Source organism: Scyliorhinus torazame, chromosome 2 (genome assembly GCF_047496885.1).
Source record: "Scyliorhinus torazame isolate Kashiwa2021f chromosome 2, sScyTor2.1, whole genome shotgun sequence".
NCBI lineage: Eukaryota > Metazoa > Chordata > Chondrichthyes > Carcharhiniformes > Scyliorhinidae > Scyliorhinus > Scyliorhinus torazame.
The window spans coordinates 327,264,211-327,280,129 of record NC_092708.1 but is presented as its reverse complement, the minus strand read 5'-3'; the positions used below and the strand labels follow the sequence as shown (position 1 = coordinate 327,280,129).

The window sequence follows — 15,919 nt, the reverse complement described above, 5'->3', positions numbered from 1 at the left end:
ATCTCTTGGGAATGAATCTCACAAAACACTGAATGTTATATTCATGCAGTTCGTCAGGACTTCTTACTGACCAGCAATCCATGTGGCTGACAATTGGGATGACACAGGATAGCTGGAGTGAGACTTGAACCCACAACCTTCTGACAAGCATGTTACTCTGAGCCATATATTTGAAAATATAAAACAGAAGGGAGAGGGAGGCCCTAATGAGCCAGACGCAACCTCTTATCCTTCCATAAGGTCAGACTTCTCCCATCAGATCCTGGGACTATCCAGAAGCAGCCGCCGATCTAGGAAGTGAGGAAAATGCGACGGGGTCTGCCGGTGAGACTAAAACAACGCGGTTTCAAGTCTCCTCTCCCCAGCATACTCCCTGACAAATGCCCAAGCGATCGAAAACAAGCTGGATGAGCTTAATACTAGACATCTCTCAGAGAGAAGTAAGAGACTGCTGTGCGCTCTGTTTCACAGAAACATGGCCCACTCCTGTCTCACTGTGCCACACAACCTGACAGCTACTCAATACACTGGAAAGACTGCACGGCATCATCGGGCAAACCGAAGGATGGAGGGATTTGCCAGCTCATCAACTCCTCCTCATGCTCAGACATGGTGACCCTTGCAAACTGGACCTGGAATACCTATCTATGAAGTGCCACCCATACTACCTTCCACGGGAGTCACTTCTGCCATCATCACAGTGGTCTACATCTCACCCCAGGCGTAAGTGAAGAAGGCGCTTGATGAATTGTACACCGCTATAAATAACAATGAAACAGAATACCCGGAAGCCCTGTTCATCGTGGCCGGGGACTTCAACCAGGCCAAACTTGAATGTACTGCCAAAATTCCACCAGCATATCTCCTGTTCCACCAGGGGCCCCAACATCCTTGACTACTGCTACACAAACATCCCTCGACCACACTTCGGAAAGTCTGACCGCAAGATGGTGCTCGTTCTCCCGGCATATAAGCAGAAACCTAAGTGGGCGATTCTGGTTAAGACGGTCGTGCAAAGCTGGTCCGAGGCAACAGAAGAGCTCCTACGCGACTGCTTGGAGTCAGTGGACTGGTCAATATTTAAGAACTCGGCAGTCAACCTAAACGTGTATGCTGCCACCGTCACAGACTTCATCAGTAAGTGTGCCGAAGAAGGTAGTACGTGCGAGCCGCAACTGGAAACCAAGGTTTAACCGGGAGATTCACTCTCTACTGAAGGCCAGATCTGAGGCATTCAAAACAGGTGGGCCCTGACCTATACAAGAAATCTAGGTACGATCTCCGCAAAGCCATCAGGGACGCCAAGAGACAATACCAGACTAAGCGAGAGTCACAGATTGACGACATGGACTCTTGTCGGTTGTGGCAAGGCTTAAACAATATAACTGGCTACAAAGCAAAGCTGAGTAGAATCTCTGCCACCCTTCCCCAATGAACTCACTGCATCCTATGCTCGTTTTGAGCAGGAAATCAACAAACCACTGGCAACTGCCCAAACAGCCTCGAACACACCTATACCTACCGTCACAGCCTCCAAAGGCAGATCCGCCTTCTTGAAAGCGAACCCTATTAAGGCGACGGGACCAGATGGGATCCCAGTCATGCACTCTGAGCCTGCGAGAACCAGCTGGTGGGTGTGTTCACAGACACCTTGAACCTCTCCCTACTCTGTTACGAGGCTCCACCTACATCAAGAAGACCACTATCATACCGGTGCCAAAGAAGAACCAGGCAACGTGCCTCAATGACTACCATCCAGTGGCCTTGACATCTATCATGATGAAGTGCTTTGACTACAGCTCCGCCTTCAACACCATAATCCCAGCCAAGCTCATTTCAAAACCTAGGACTTGGTCCCTCCCTCTGCAACTGGATCCTCGGCTTCCTGACCCACAATCAGTAAGGATAAACAACAACAACATCTCCTCCACGATAAACCTCAATATCGGGGCCGCGCAAGGCTGCGTACTTAGCTCCTCTATGCTCCCTATACACGACGACAGTGTGGCAAAATTTGGCTCTTACTCCATCTACAATTTTGCTAATGATATGGCCGTAGTGGGCTGGATCTCAAACAACAATGAATCAGAGTACAGGAGGAAGATAGGGAGCCTCGTGGAGTGGTGTAACGACAACAATTTCTCCCTCAATGTCAGCTAAACTAAGGAGCTGTCATTGACTTCAGGAAGCAAAGTGACGTACACACCCATCTTCATCAATGGTGCCGAGGTGGAGATGGGTTGCCCCAGGAATGGGACCACACGGACCAGGGGTTGCATGCTGAGGCACCCATTTCCCCACCCCCAGCTCAGGCCATCGGCGGCCACCCTTCCTACTCTGTAACTCCCCCCCCCACACACACACACACACGCATACTGATGGCAGCCCACCCCGACAGAGGCTAACTCCCCGGTGGCTTCTCCAGCCCTTCTGAGCACCGGGGCAGAAACCCCAGGGCCCCTGGGCTCTTTGCCTGTGAGTGAAAATAACTACTCACTTCCTCTGGTCCCCGCAGCTGCCCTTCTGCCATCTTCACATTTTTGAAAAGGAGTGCTAATCGACGCCTGCATGATCACTTGCTGGGGAGGCCGTTAGGTCATGGTGGGGGTGGCCGTTAGATAGGCGGTTGCTCCCGTATGGAGATGTGGCTCAAGTGGTGATTATTGATTTCTCGCCATGCTGCGGCGGGATCCTGGTTTTGCCATTGGGAGCGGGCCAGTTGCATTGCAAATAGATCACCGCTCAGTGCTGTTCTCGATTATGGCCTCCTGCGATTTAACAGCCTCACCATGCTCTCGCTTAAACGCAATGCCACTGTTAAATCGCGCTAATTATCTAAATGGACAAAATCTTCAAAATGTAATAGGAAAATTTAATATTTGCATTAATTGCTAATAGAAAGAGAATAAAAGTAGGGAAACGGTGTTGCAACTGTATGGAGCATTCGTTAGAGCATCTGCAAGGGCGTAAATGAATTAGAAGCGGTTCAGAGAAGGTTCACTAGTTTGATTCCAGGGAGAAGGACTTGTCTTACGAGAAAAGATTGAGCAGTTTAGGCCTATACTCGCTGGAGTTTACAAGAATGGGAGGAGATCTAATTGAGGTATATAAGATGCGAAAGGAGATTGACATGGTGGGGGTGGAGCAGATGTTTCCCCTAGTTGGACATTGTGGAATGAGAGGCCATAGTTTTAGGTTAAGGGGTGGCAGATTCAAAACTGAAATGAGGAGTAATTACTCACTCAAAGTGTTGTGAATCTGTGGAATTCTCTACCCCAGATTGCAGTGGACAACGGAATGCTAAACAAATTTGAGGAGGAAATAGATAGAATTTTAATTAGTTGTGGGATGAAGGCTTATGGGGAGCAGGCAGGAAGGTGGAGATGAGATCAGCATGATCGTAATGAATGGCAGAGCAGGCAGGAGGGACTGAATTGTCTACTCCTGCTCCTAGTTCTTATACTCCCCACATGATAGTTTCATAATGTTACAACTGATTGTTTGCAGTTTTGACATTTTAGATCTATTGCTTCTTCCATTCGTATATCTTATATTGGCTTTGACCCAGTCACTAATTAATTTGAGTTCCTGATTTTTAATGTCCTTTTCTGCTCTTGGCTACCTCTATCCAGCCATCATTCCTGTTTGAGACAATCTACCCTTTGTGACTTCACCCCGTCTAATTTAAAAGATTTTTATTGGTATCCCAAAGTTCCTCACAAGTCTCTATTTAATCTACGGTGAGTTTAACCCATGGGCTGAATCTCCAGAGGATTGGCCAGCTCTGTCGGAATGTGGCGCAGCTGCATTTTATTGTCCCAGCACTAAAATGCTGGGACAAATGCTGGAGATTCTCACCCAGAACCGGTCCTCCTGACAAATTTGGAGCGTATCTGCTCCTGGAGTCTTTCTCTCATAGTGTAGGAGGAGGCAAAACCACTTTTTATGGCACTAGCTGCCACATTCTGGTACGTACGTCCCCTGGTCAGACCAGGGAGAGAAGTGTGTGAGGAGTTGGGTGTGTCCGGGGTGGGGTCAGGGAGTAATTGGGTCGGGGCTAGTCAGAGGTTGGTGCGATACTGGGGGTCAGGGGGTAGATGGTTGTGTGGAGGGAGTGTAGACATAGTTGGAGGGGTTAGGGATAGTTGGGGTGGGGAGATGGAGGCAGTCACGGGGTGGAGTATGGGGCATCATCAGGGTGGGGTTAGTTGCAATGTGAGGGAGGGGCTAGTGGAGGTGATAGTCGGAAGAGTAGGGAGATAGTGAGTTATGGGAATGTGGGGGAATCAGGGGTGGCAAGGTAGCCGTGGGGTGGAGGTTATTCGCAAGGTGAGCGAGGGTGGTATTAGGGGTAGTTGAGGGAGTGGGAGTAGTAGGGGAGTGGAGGGTATTCAGGTGTGGTGTCTGGGGCATAGTGGAAGTGGGGGATAGTCGGGGGTTGGAGAGGTATTTAGGGGTAGGGGGGATAGTTGAGGGTAATAGGGAGGTGGCGGGGGTAGTTGGGGGTGGGGGCGGAGGGATTGTAGGATTTATGGTGTAGCCCAGTATGATGGTGGTGGGAACATTGGAAGAGTCTGGGGTGGTGGTGGTGGTCAGTACAATAGTTACCCAGCAGTGAGAACTAGCTTTAATCCTTCTAACTTTTCCTGGGGAGGTGATCCGGGATCATCTGAAGTCTCTGACTTTAAATTGGAATTTCAGAGGGTTCCAGATAAGGGATAATTGGCTAACGGAAGTTGAAACCTCTTGGGTAGTTTCTGTGTTGTCAGTGATTTAGGACTCCCAGTGCATCTCACAGGGTACCACTGTTCAGCTACTGGGAGACCTGGGCCTTGTCTTGTTCACTACTCTTGTTTACTCTGAAGAATTCTCAGTTAATTATGAAGGCAATATTGTTGCTGTCCCACTACATTGCCCGTCACTCACTTGCCTCCGAAATTCTTCCTGTATACCAGAAAACTCTCGGGACGATTCTCCGAGTGCCGAGCCAGAGAATCGGAGCAACCGCGCCACGACGCCCCAATGCCAGCTCGCGATTCTCCGAGGTGCGGAGAATCGGCGGCATTTGCGCCGGCGCGTTTGGCGTGGTGCCGGCCACGGTCACTGTGGGGCCGCCGATTCTCCGGCCCGGATGGGCTGAGCGGCCGCTCCGACACGACAGAGTCTCGCCGGCGCCGTTCACCCCTGGTTGCTGCCGGCGGGAACTCTGCGGGAATGCTCGGGGGGGGGGGGGGGGGGGGGGGGGGGGGGCTGGCCGGTGGGGGGGGGGGGGGGGGCTCTGATGGGGTCTGGCCCGCGATCGGGGCCCACAAAAATGGGAGAAAGAACATGCTTTTATATAGCACCTTTCTTGACCAAAGTGCTTTGCCAGCACTGAAGTATTTTTGAAATGTTATTAGAAAATGTGGCAAAACCTTTGCACATACATAGTTTACAAACTGGAAGACCAGATGATCTGTTTTAAGTTTTTTTTGAGGGATAAATGTTCGGACATTGGGCGAACACGAATGCTCTTCTGTGGGGTTTGCACTTTCTCCCTGTTTCTGCGTGGGTTTCCTCTGGGTGCTCCGGTTTCCTCCCACAGTCCAAGAATGTGCAGGTTAGATGGATTGGCCGTGCTAAATTGCCCTTAGTGTCCAAAAAGGTTGGGTTGGGTGGGGTTACTGGACAGGGTGGGGTGTGGGCTTAGGTAGGGTGCTCTTTCCAAGGGCCGGTGCAGACTTGATGGGCCAACTGGCCTCCTTCTGCACTGTAAATTCAATGATTTCAACAGTGGAAAGGGATCTTTTTGCCTGAACAGAATACAGCTATTGCAATCAAGCAACAAAAGCATTGGGTGCGATCTAACCAAAACAAAACAGTCTGTTCTGGACCGGAATTGAGTGCTACAAACGACAGAAATGACCCTGCTATTTAACGGCACTCTTTATTTTGGGTGATCTAGTGTGGAGCCCCACCCCGAAGTTGCACTCAGTTGCATTTCCTGCATTGAGGAACTCCCCTCACCGGAATTGCTCAGTGCAGGAAGAGATTGGGACACCATTTTTGAGGCCTCGATCTCTCGACCCCAGCGGCGCAATCACTGGACTGCCTCCCCCTCCCCAATGCCCCAACTTAGCTATAAGGGGGTCCTCGGGAGGGGGAGGGCTGCACCCATACATCACATGGACAAGGCAAAATGCCAGCCTGGCACCTTGAACCTGGCACCCTGAGTGCCCTGCCAGCCTGGCAGTGCCAAGGTGCCCAGGTGGCACCAGCAGTGCTTGGGTCAATGGCCACACCTACGAGATCTCAGCCAGGTGCCGTTTAGCCCTGGTTTCCAAAACCTGTTGACTAGGCGTGATGGCACCTTGGAGGGGAGAGTCTTTTAGGCCATTAGAGCCCCCACGTGGTTGGGAACAGGGCAGGGTACCGACCTGGCAGTGCCATGGTGCTTGGATGCCAGGTTGGCACTGGGGTCCGGACCTGGGGGTCATGCCTATGAAAGGGGGTGGTGAGGGGCATTGGAGGGGGCCCAAGAAAGATTGAGGTGAGGGGGAAAAAGGGGTGTTCCTGTAAGTGGGGAGTCCTGAAAGGAGGGGGTGTAGAGAACGAGGCAGCTGTCCAAAACAACACCCCAATCTGAGGAGCCGGTCCTGCTGGCGTACTCAGCTCCCCAGGACCGGAAATCTTCCCAATTGTGGCCTCGATGGGGAGAATCTCACCGAGGCCCAAATAAATGGCTCAGTGCCGCTATTTATGATGCAAAATTAATTGGAGCTGATGGGTGAGAAAAAAAATCTGAGAAACATCGCACCAAACGCGCTCAAAATCAGAAGTGGAAATTAGCTCCTAGTCTTTGCCAAGGTCACAGATGTTCCTTTGACCTGGTTGTCATTTCACACTTGCAGCCATTTATGGTGCAAAATTAATTGGAACTGATGGACAAGAAAATCATCCATTTTTGTGGCGAGCACCAGGAATGTCTCCTCCCAGCGAATTCTGGAAAACAAAATCAGACTTGGTAAATAAGGCTACCTAACATTCTGATTTTTTTTCCTCCAAATATTCAATGTTGACATTGTTTGTAAGTGAGCACCTGGTGTTTTAGAATTAAATGATTGCAACTTTGCAGAATGCGGAAGAAAAGATGAGTTGTTAACCCCTAAAGCTATCGATTGAGGGAATTAATGAAAATATAGCAGCTTGCTATGTCTGAAAATGCTTTAGATCAACGGCTTGAGGGGAACAGCACATCACAGTATCAATAATGAAGAGGAATATAGGTACAAACCCAAGGTTTGATTGAAAGTAGTTTGAGTGAATCCTGAAGAGGTCTGAACAATGAGGCATGTTGGACAGACTCAATGACATTTTTATCATTCTTACTTATGTCTTACTCAACCATACTTGTCCCATGTGAAAGCGTGTGTGCAAATTGAATTATTAAGAAAACACATATAGGCCGCGATTCTCCGGAAAGATTTCCAATTCCATGATTCGGGACCAGATAGTTTTTGGGGTCACCTCGGGCACCCTAGCCAGCGCCATCGAAGCCTGCGTCCTCCATGAAAACGCGACCAGCCGCTACTCTCAATTCCAAGTGGCCGAATCGGCACGGCAGGGGCCCTACGTCATGACGTCACGACATGCGGCAACTGTGGATCCGCACATTTAAAGCGGCAATGTCCAGCAAAGAACTGACAATGGCTCCGCTGTGGCAAGGTGGGCCACTACGCTGCCTGCTGCCGAGCAGCTCAACCTGCCAACGCTCCCAATTCCGACCGCCTCGCAGGGACGTGCGGACCATTCAGCCTCCAAACTCCGAATCATACCCGGACGATATACAGGCCGGCGATACAGACGACCGGGAAGCCTTCCGCGTTGCGGTCATCGACAGGAACTGGATGTCTCCAAGCAGGACCCACCAGCCGATGCCAGTGCACAGTGTCAATCCGGGTGATGAATGGTGTGCCACCCTAACGGTCAACCGATCACCAATCACTTTCTGTCTGGACACTGGTGCCTCCGCCAACCTGATAGCATGGTCAGCCTTCTACGCCTTGAAGGTCAGACCACCAATTTGGCCATCCCGTTGTAAGATGGTCGACTATAAAGGAAACGCTATCCTGGCCATGGGATCCTGCCAGCTCCAGGTGACACACAATGCGTATAAGGCCATACTGTCCTTCGAGATTGTTGGTTCATCAAAAGACTCCCTGCTAGGCGCACAGGCGTGCAAGGTTCTCCACCTCGTTCAGCGGGTACACGCTCTCTCCAGAAGACACGTCAGACTTCCCGGTATCTGAATTTAGGGCACAGCTCCACTCGCTCATCGCCCACAACCAGGAGGCATTCGAAGGCATGGGCACACTGCCCTATACCTACAGAATATGGCTCAAACCGGATGCCACCCCGGTCATTCACGCACCTCGTAGAGTCCCAGCACCACTCAAAGACCGTTTCAAGCAGCAGCTGCAGGATCTCCAGGACCAAGGAGTGCTTTCCCGGGTCACGGAGCCAACGCCATGGGTCAGCTCCATGATGTGCATTAAAAAGCCCTCTGGCAAACTCCGGTTCTGCATCGACCCGAAAGACCTGAACAACAACATCATGAGGGAACACTACCCCATATCCAAACGGGAGGAGATCACGAGCGAAATGGTCCGGGCTAAAATTTTCACAAAGCTTGATGCTTCGAAGGGTTTTTGGCAGATCCAACTGGATCAGTCCAGCCGAAAGCTGTGCACCTTCAACACTCCATTCGGCAGGTTCTGCTACAACAGAATGCCGTTTGGCATCATCTCGGCATCCGAGGTATTCCACAGAACCATGGAACAGATGATGGAGGGCATCGAAGGGGTGCGCGTCTATGTGGCCGACGTCATCATCTGGTCCACCACACCACAGGAGCACATCAGTCGTCTCTAGTGTGTCTGCCTGCGCATCAACCGAGCAAAGTGCTCCTTTGGCCAAACTGAACTAAAGTTTCTGGGGGACCATATATCCCGGTCGGGAGTGCGTCCGGATGCAGACAAAGTGAGCGCCATTACAGCCATGCCACAGCCGGCAGACAAGAAAGCAGTGCTACGCTTTTTAGGCATGGTCAACTTCCTGGGGAAGTTCATTCCCAACCTTGCCTCCCACACAATGGCTCTTTGCCACCTAGTTAAGAAGTCCACGGAGTTCCAGTGGATGCCCGCACACCAGAAGGAATGGGAGGAGCTCAAAATTAAGCTCACCACAGCCCCGGTATTGGCATTCTTCGACACCTCTCGGGATACGAAGATCCCTACTGATGCCAGCTAGTCCGGCATTGGGGCGGTACTCCTGCAACAGGACGACACTGCATCATGGGCCCCGGTCGCCTATGCCTCGCGTGTGACCCCCACAGAACAGCGCTATGTGCAGATCGAGAAGGAGTGCCTGGGTTTGTTGACCGGAGTAGATAGAACATAGAACATAGAACAATACAGCGCAGTACAGGCCCTTCGGCCCACGATGTTGCACCGAAACAAAAGCCATCTAACCTACACTATGCCATTATCATCCATATGTTTATCCAATAAACTTTTAAATGCCCTCAATGTTGGCGAGTTCACTACTGTAGCAGGTAGGGCATTCCACGGCCTCACTACTCTTTGCGTAAAGAACCTACCTCTGACCTCTGTCCTATATCTATTACCCCTCAGTTTAAAGTTATGTCCCCTCGTGCCAGCCATATCCATCCGCGGGAGAAGGCTCTCACTGTCCACCCTATCCAACCCCCTGATCATTTTATATGCCTCTATTAAGTCTCCTCTTAACCTTCTTCTCTCCAACGAAAACAACCTCAAGTCCATCAGCCTTTCCTCATAAGATTTTCCCTCCATACCAGGCAACATCCTGGTAAATCTCCTCTGCACCCGCTCCAAAGCCTCCACGTCCTTCCTATAATGCGGTGACCAGAACTGTACGCAATACTCCAAATGCGGCCGTACCAGAGTTCTGTACAGCTGCAACATGACCTCCCGACTCCGGAACTCAATCCCTCTACCAATAAAGGCCAACACTCCATAGGCCTTCTTCACAACCCTATCAACCTGGGTGGCAACTTTCAGGGATCTATGTACATGGACACCTAGATCCCTCTGCTCATCCACACTTTCAAGAACTTTACCATTAGCCAAATATTCCGCATTCCTGTTATTCCTTCCAAAGTGAATAACCTCACACTTCTCTACATTAAACTCCATTTGCCACCTCTCAGCCCAGCTCTGCAGCTTATCTATATCCCTCTGTAACCTGCTACATCCTTCCACACTATCGACAACACCACCGACTTTAGTATCGTCTGCAAATTTACTCACCCACCCTTCTGCGCCTTCCTCTAGGTCATTGATAAAAATGACAAACAGCAATGGCCCCAGAACAGATCCTTGTGGTACTCCACTTGTGACTGTACTCCATTCTGAACATTTCCCATCAACCACCACCCTCTGTCTTCTTTCAGCTAGCCAATTTCTGATCCACATCTCTAAATCACCCTCAATCCCCAGCCTCCGTATTTTTTGCAATAACCTACCGTGGGGAACCTTATCAAACGCTTTGCTGAAATCCATATACACCACATCAACTGCTCGGGCAGATAGGTTCCACGATTACGTGTATGGTTTCCCCCAGTTTACCGTGGAAACCGACCATTGTCCCCTGGTCAACATCATACATAAAGACCTGAAAGAGATGACGCCTCGCCTCCAGCGCATCCTGCTCAAGTTCCGGAGGTACGACTTCCAACTGGTCTACACCCCGGGTAAGGACCTCATCATTGCGGATGCCCTATCCAGAGCAGTAAGCACACCGCCCGATTCGGAGGGGTTCGTCTGTCAAGTGGAAGCGCACGTGACCTTCACATCGGCCAATCTGCCAGCTGACGATTTAAGTCTGGCCCGTATTCGCCGGGAGGCTGCGGCTGACCCCCTTCTACAACGTGTGATGCGCCACATGACGGGAGGGTGGCTCAAAGGACCGTGCCCACAATTCTACAATGTCCGGGATGACTTGGCCGTCATTGACGGTGTCCTCCAAAAGCTGGACCGGATTGTGATTCCACACAGCATGCACAAGCTGGTCCTCGACCAACTGCACGAAGGCCATCTCGGGGTTGAGAAGTGCAGACGGAGGGCCCGAGAAGCTGTATACTGGCCGGGCATCAGCGATGACATTGCCAACATGGTGCTCAACTGCCCCACCTGCCAAATGTTTCAGCCGGCGCAACCCCCCGAGATGCTTCAGCCCCATGAGTTGGTGACGATCCCCTGGGCGAAGGTGGGTGTGGACCTCTTTCATGCGCTTGGCAGGGACTACGTAATCATCATAGATTACTTTTCAAATTATCCAGAGGTCATACGCCTGCACGATTTAACATCGTCCGCTGTCATAAGGGCATGCAAAGACACCTTCGCTCGACATGGCATTCCGATTACTGTCATGTCGGACAATGGGCCCTGTTTTGCAAGCCAAGAATGGTCTTCTTTTGCTGCTTTGTATGGCTTCACACATGTGACGTCCAGCCCTCTGCATCCCCAGTCAAATGGCAAGGCAGAAAAGGGCGTTCATATCGTCAAGCGGCTCCTCTGAAAGGCTGCTGATGCCGGATCGGATTTCTGCTTGGCCCTGCTGGCCTATTGCTTGGCCCCACTAGCCACTGGCCTCTCACCAGCCCAGCTGTTGATGGGTCGCGCCCTCAGGACCACAGTGCCATCCATTCTTGTCCCTACACTCGACCACATTCCAGTACTGCAAAGGATGCAACAGCAGCGTGCTCAGCAGAAGGTGGCACACGACACTCGGGCAACTGATCTTCCTGCCTTGGCACCTGGAGACAACGTCCGCATCCACCAACCAGAGGGTGGCTGGTCGGCAACTGCCGAAGTTCTCCGACGCGTGGCTCTCCGCTCGTTCCTGGTTCGCATGCCTGATGGCTCCATTCGCCGGCGCAATCACCGGGCTCTTCGCCTGCTTCTGCGCTCGCTACGTGATCATACACCGGTGCCACGCTCTCCTGTTGTTCCTGATGCCAAATTCGTGGAGCTTCCTGCCACCATGCCCATTCCTCTGCTGCCTGTGGCCAGGCCCATTCCTCAGCCGGTGGTTCCTGACTCACCCTTGAAGCGGTCAACCCGAATTCGTCGCCCACCTACTAGGCTGGACTTATGAGCCGGTTTGAACATTGGACTCACTAAAAGTTTTATGCCACTATGTTAATAAGTTTCTCTTTTGTCGTTACAGGAGTTTGTTTTGATGCTTGATGTTTACACTTGTTTTGTTGATGGTACAACCTCGTTGCTATGTTGCACCTGACACCTTCCTATGTATATAGTTTAGCCTCATGTACATGTTGTAGATATTGCACACACAAACATTCATCTGCACTCAGTACACATCCATATTTATTACCACATAGACACATATTCTTGTTAAAAAAGGGGGGGATGTCATGATATTCAGATAAACATCATGGTGCAAACACACATACACACTGATGGACAGGTCAACGGACAAATCAATACACACGCAACATCACAGCCAATCACAAGCAAGAGCAGACACACTATAAAACGGGGAACACGACACTTCCGATTCATTTCAGCAGGGGACAGCTCAGGGCATAGAGCTCACAGCAAGCCACTCACACATTCACCATGTACTGAGTGCCTCTCCAAGATAGTGTTAGGGCTGGGTCCACAGGTTAGAGGGTAATGAACGAACCACAGCAACCAGTTTACAAATGTTAATAATTGTTAGTAATAAAACTGAGTTGTACCTTCCGCAACCGTGTTGGTTTGTCTGTGTAGCAGAGCACCCAACACGACAAACTGAGTGCATTGAATGAACTGCTAAGCCTGGGGCCTGATTGAAACTGGGCCATGGGCCTCATTTAAATTTAACCGCTATTGCAGCCACTGCAGAATCCTGGAGGAGAGGGTCTGACTCCTGCCCCAGTCATCATGACTATTGCTGCAAAGTGGTCCTTTAAAGGGTACCTGTTTCAGACAACTAAAAAAAACTAGCACATTTAGTGGGTGCAATTTAAAATTTTTGCAACAAGTTGACGGATAGATGATGGGCATTCAATCCTCCCTTCCCTCGCCATTTTATGGGGCCCATAGAAGGGTCGATAAAATCTGCTCTGTGGCTGCTGAGATTTTCTGTATTCACTTGTTGATAATCATTCAAATCAAAGAGCTTAACTCTTTAGGAAATTGTTTACTTCTTAAAATTCTACGGCTAAAAGATAAAATTATGACTTTAAAAAAGCCACGATAAGTGTTGAGGGGTCTTAGTGCAATTGTGCAGTCATTTATCTGCAGCTGTTGCGGGTGGGTGTACATCAGTAACCTCTTTGTTGTGTTCCAAATTATAATCGCTAACATTAAATTTACCAGAGAACATTTCTTATGATTGAAGTGTTGTGGAACATTTTTATTTTTAAAAAGCCTCACTTTGCTCAGACACATGAGAATCTTTCTTTATCTTGTGGCCAAATGCTGCCTACGCCAAAGGAATGGCCTCCAGTGGTGAGCTGAGGGTTTTAAACATATGCAGAACTCCTTCCAAAAGGACAGATACGATGTTGCTGATTGTTCTGGAATTTCTCTTTAAGACCACCTTTATCCAGTGAAACCACTTAGATTGAAGCAAGACCAACTGAACTGTGTGCTTTAATTAATTGTCCCACCGCAGTCTCGCTGTGAAGGTGAGTTTCTCTGCTAACACTAGAGCTGTATCCCAAATCATGATGAATGTGTCTTGGAATCCTTACATTTCTGAGCAAAATATTTTGTTCATTTTAAGATTGCACAGATGTGCAACTTAATGCTCAGTGTGGTTTGGTTCAAAAAGAATGCAGTTGCAATCCATCTGTGAACAATATCAGCGAGCATGCACAAAAAACAGGCACCATACATGCTTTAGAAAAAAAAAATATAGGCAACCACACTGTTAAAAATGTCACATGCCTGCTATATTTGGTGGATGGGACAAACATTAACTGAATATCTCAATAATGTTTGGTGTCAAATAATTTCATTAACTTGCTGTCTTGTTTTTCTTTTGTCAAAATCATTAATTGTGACATTTATGAAGCCAAGAAAGATCAAAATGAGGTGGATGAACCTTACATTAAATAAAAAGTATTCGGAGTTGGCACAGCCTTTAACAGCAGTTATAGGATATTGTTGTTTTCCCTTGTATGATTTGCAAGCATTACATCTGTGCTAAAGTTTTGCTTGTTTTGATCCATGTGGGGCATTAGCTATAAGGAGAGGCTGAATAAACTCGGTTTGTTCTCACTGGATCAACGGAGGTTGAGGGGCGACCTGATAGAGGTCTACAAAATAATGAGGGACATAGCCAAAGTGGATAGTCAGAGGATTTTTCCCAGAGTAGAGGGGTCAATTACTAGGGGACATAGGTTTAAGGTGCGAGGGGAAAGGTTTAGAGTATATATACGAGGCAAGTTTTTTACACAGAGGGTAGTGGGTGCCTGGAATTCGCTGCCGGAGGAGGTGGTGGAAGCAGGGGCGATAGTGATGTTTAAGGGGCATCTTGACAAATACATGAATAGGATAGGAATAGAGGGATACGGACCCCGGAAATGCAGAAGATTTTAGTTTAGTCGGGCAGCATGGTCGGCACAGGCTTGGAGGGCCGAAGGGCCTGTTCCTGTGCTGTACTTTTCTTTGTTCTTTGTTACGTGGAAGTCAACAAACTGAAAGAACCAAATTACTATAATTAAAAAGCAGTGGACAAGATCTCACCGACCTATATCCTTTAACAATCAAACCAAAATCAATATAAATTAAGCATTAATTAACAGGCAAACCTAGGTAAATATGACTTCTAAATTATGCATTAAGTAGCAGATGCAACAAAAATAGCTGTCACAGATTTATCAGGCAGTCCATTCAGCATAAATTGCATCAATTTCAGTCCCAAATCTTCAGGTAGAATTCCAGTTTCTTTCCTTCATAGATTTAGCTGCCGATTCTCTTCAATCAGAGGCTCCCACTCAACACGGGTTCTACGGGTGCAATCTTTAACACAATGATACACTACCTCCAAACCGTCTCAGATTTTCTCCCTTGTGGATCCATCAGAATCACTTTCAGCCAAATCATCAGTAACATCCGTGTACACTGTATGATCGATTCTGGTCATTCAAGTACTTCAACGCAGCTTTGACCTTCTATTTGCTTATCCCTCACTCCTGGATCTGCCCGTTCGGTTCTTCCTCATCATGCCTTTTCTCCCTCCAAATTTCAGTCACATTATCCTATTTTGTGATGTACCCTCCCTCGTCTCACCGGGTCATGACATTTGTGGGTTTTCATTGCCTTTTCTTCAAGTGTTGCCTCCAAATATTTTGTGCTTCTGTGTCTAGGACAATGGTGGCAAGGTTGGCTGTATCAAAGGCTGTAGATAGGTTGAGGGGAGAGGAAGGATTGTGGTAACAATCACTAACGATGTTAACTGTCTTTGATTAGGGCTCCTTCAGTATTGTGTTATGGGGTGAAACATATTCAAATATTGTGTTGTGGGAAAGATGGACTTCGATTTTGGAGACATTAAGGAGAGGAGAAAGAGTAAATGATAGTTTTAAAAAGAGAAGTGTGAGAGGTAACCATGGGAGAAGCCTGGAAGGAAGGTTTGATAGTCAGTAGCACAGTGGGAATGGGGCTATAGAAACAGGAGGTGGGTCTTATGTGAAAGATGAGCTTGGGGAGAATAAGTACAGAGATGGAAGGGAAATAAGGCAGAGATATAGGATTCGAACATGGGCAGGGGAAATCTGCAGGAAGGTTTGACTTTGTGACCAACAGAATGAGGGAAGGGAGGAAGCAGCAGAGGCAGCTGAATAAATGGCCTCAATCTTAATGATGAAGTCCATGAGCTCCTT

The 15,919-nt window shown here is 48.9% G+C and overlaps 1 protein-coding gene across 5 annotated transcripts in view; it reads left to right on the top strand.

The window, feature by feature from the left end:
- frmd6 (FERM domain containing 6) overlaps window positions 1–15,919 on the top strand; it is a 191,918-nt gene that overhangs the window by 104,248 nt on the left and 71,751 nt on the right. The window contains exon 1 of one of the 5 annotated variants that reach the window (XM_072489769.1): window positions 13,634–13,717. The exons of the other annotated variants lie outside the window; for them this stretch is intronic. The gene's annotated coding sequence lies outside the window, so the exon portion shown is untranslated. Of the gene's footprint in view, window positions 1–13,633; window positions 13,718–15,919 lie in introns of those variants that run through there. 5 annotated transcript variants of the gene reach the window in all.